The sequence below is a fragment of the Octopus bimaculoides genome, chromosome 26 (genome assembly GCF_001194135.2).
Source record: "Octopus bimaculoides isolate UCB-OBI-ISO-001 chromosome 26, ASM119413v2, whole genome shotgun sequence".
Classification (NCBI taxonomy): domain Eukaryota; kingdom Metazoa; phylum Mollusca; class Cephalopoda; order Octopoda; family Octopodidae; genus Octopus; species Octopus bimaculoides.
The window spans coordinates 2692551-2695471 of NC_069006.1; the positions used below are offsets into that span (position 1 = coordinate 2692551).

The following is a 2921-nucleotide window of genomic DNA, read 5'->3' on the forward strand; positions in this document are numbered from 1 at the left end:
AGTATCTTTGACTTCATGCTCTAACTATCAATATCGTATGTTACAGAATATAGTAATTAGGTATTGTATTATATCATATTATATTATATTTACATTATATTATATTATATTATATTATATTATATTATATTATATTATATTTACTAAAGTAAATATTATAGTGGTAGAGGCACCCGGCGTTGCCTAGGAATGATATTTTTCCTTATGTATTGGAAGAAAAAACGCAAAATATATTGTATAGAAATTTGTTATTGTAAATTCAATTTATTCTTTAATTGGAAAATCAATTCTGAATCCATAATACAAGATAATAATAATAATAATAATAATAATAATAATAATAATAATAATAATAATAATAATAATAATAATAATAATAATAATAATAATAAACGAAAATACAAAATTTACCACTTTTAAGAAGGAGATGAATTCTACCACATATGTCGAAAGAAATTACGTGAGAGCTTCTGGGTAAACAACATTCTTGCTTTCTGGTTTGGAATATAGACAAATACGTCTTGCAATCTACCTACCCTGGAGCAACCAACATAAATTGACCATGAGAAAAACAAGCCAGTGGATTTCAAAGACTGACCTTGAGCTTTATTAATACACAATGCAAAACGAAGTCGCACTGGGAATTGTGTTCGTTAGAACTGAAAAGCCATGTCAGTTGGTTTGATTGGAATTCTTGGAATGAAAACCACTTCCTCAGAGGCACATCCAGTGATGATGGTAGCTTCTGTTACATTAGGTGATAATGTCTTCACACTCAACCTTGTCCCATTGCATAATTTAGGAGGATCTAAATTTCTTAGAAGCATTATTGAGACTCCTACCTTCAGAAAAAGTTTACGTGGAGGAATTCCAGGTGGCTCAAGAGAATTAAGGAACTCTGTTGGGTAATGGAAAGCTTTATTTTCAGCAAGGACTGAATCAATTGATTTATTCTTCTTAATGACAGTTGGAATCATATTCATTAATTCGTGGTTAATCCTTGCTACTGTCTCATTTTCTGGAGCAAGAATTGCCCTTTCACACAACCATTTATGTGAATTATAATTATTACTTAATTCTGGCAATACCCTGTTCTTCAATTCAGCAATATGAGCCAAACTGATATCCCCATTCCTATCAAATGGTACTTTCCCATTTGCTAATTAGAGGGACCTGGTTGAAAACTGTTTTGCACATTGGTCACCATGTAATAAATTAGGGTCAGGGTTAGTATTGAAGGAAAATTTCAGTATATTATTCCATAGGTGTGAAATAAAACATGGCTTTATTTCATGAAATCTTGTTCGTCTCGGAATTACTGGTAATGTCTGTTTGGAAGTGTCCTGATAAAATTAATGTAACTCTTCTTATAGATTTATTGTTGCTTCTGATGTTTCAACACCTTCCATTGCACTTCTATGTGATATGGTGCATTCTTCCCAAATGATAAGGTTGCATTGGCACAACATTTCTGCTGAACAAGAATTTTTGTTTATGTTACAAATTGGAATGTCATTTATGTCCAGGTTTAGTGGTAATTTCAAAGCAGAATGAGCTGTTCGTCCTCCTGTGAGAGTGGTGGCAGCAAAGCCAGACAATCTTGTACCGAATATTTAAATTTGTGAACTTAGTAAATATTTCTCTCTTAGCTGTTTAGAAATAGCGAATTAAAACTTGATATGATAACATAAAAATAGAAGTGAAAACATTAAAATAAAGAGAGAGGGAGAGAGAGAGAGACGTCACTGTTTTTACGTCAATAACAGAAGTTTACATTGAGAAACATTTTTAAGGAAGTGAATCATAGATATAAAGCAATATTTGTTTTATAATTTCTAATTACATAAATCAAATAAAGAGTCCAACATATATCCGAGGTCAAATTATTCATGCATCAAAAGTATGGAAGTAATTGGTGAAGCTGTTTTCGCGTGAAAAGCGTATACACAAATACTCTCTTTTACTCTTTTACTTGTTTCAGTCATTTGACTGCGGCCATGCAGGAGCACCGCCTTTAGTCAAGTAAATCGACCCAGACTTATTCTTTGTCAGCCTAGTACTTATTCCATCGGTCACTTTTGCCGAACAGCTAAGTTACGGGGACGTAAACACACCAGCATCGGTTGTCAAGCGATGGTGGGGGGACAAACACACACACACACACAAACTCACACACACACACACACACACACACACACACACACACACACACACACACACACACACACACACACAAGCACACATACACACACATATATATATATATTTATATATATATATATATATATATATATACGACGGGCTTCTTTCAGTTTCCGTCTACCAAATCCACTCACAAGCCTCTGGTGGGTCTGATGCTATAGTAGAAGACACTTGCCCAAATGTTGTTGGATTTGAATTGTCATCAATACCTTTGTAACTTTGCATTTTTTTAATCTTCAAGGTAGAAATGTGTTGACCCTATGTAAACCCATTTTTACCTTTATGAAGAGGTGTTTTCCTTTGATCTACCCAGCATAGGTAGCTCCCAGTGGGAATTTGTGATTTGTGAATATAACTCTCTGGGTCATTGAAGCATGCGAGTCACTACACCGCAAAAAGGGCTGGACCTTGTTGTGGATAACCTGACACAATGAATTGCGATCGATGAAATAAAGGACAAACTGGAATATGTTTGCGATTAAAACTATGAAATCGTTACCCTAATATAATTAGGTTCTAATGATTGAAACGAATAAAGAAGTATAACTCGTAAAAGTATAGTTGCACATATGTTTGTGTATATGTCTATATACAAACGTATATATATATATATATATATATTCAAGGTGATTAGGCACCAGAATTTAGTACGGTATTATCCAAAAAATGTCAAAATAAGGTGATTAAAATCAAAATAAGCTACAAGGATATCCAAAGTT

General features: G+C 33.3%; 2 protein-coding genes across 2 annotated transcripts in view; one reads left to right on the top strand and one right to left on the bottom strand.

Moving 5' to 3' along the window:
• LOC106868831 (cytochrome P450 3A7) overlaps positions 1-2921 on the top strand; it is a 388137-nt gene that overhangs the window by 255431 nt on the left and 129785 nt on the right. The window lies entirely within an intron of this gene.
• LOC106868827 (cytochrome P450 3A31-like) overlaps positions 1-2921 on the bottom strand; it is a 90100-nt gene that overhangs the window by 13620 nt on the left and 73559 nt on the right. The gene's annotated exons all lie outside the window — the stretch shown is intronic.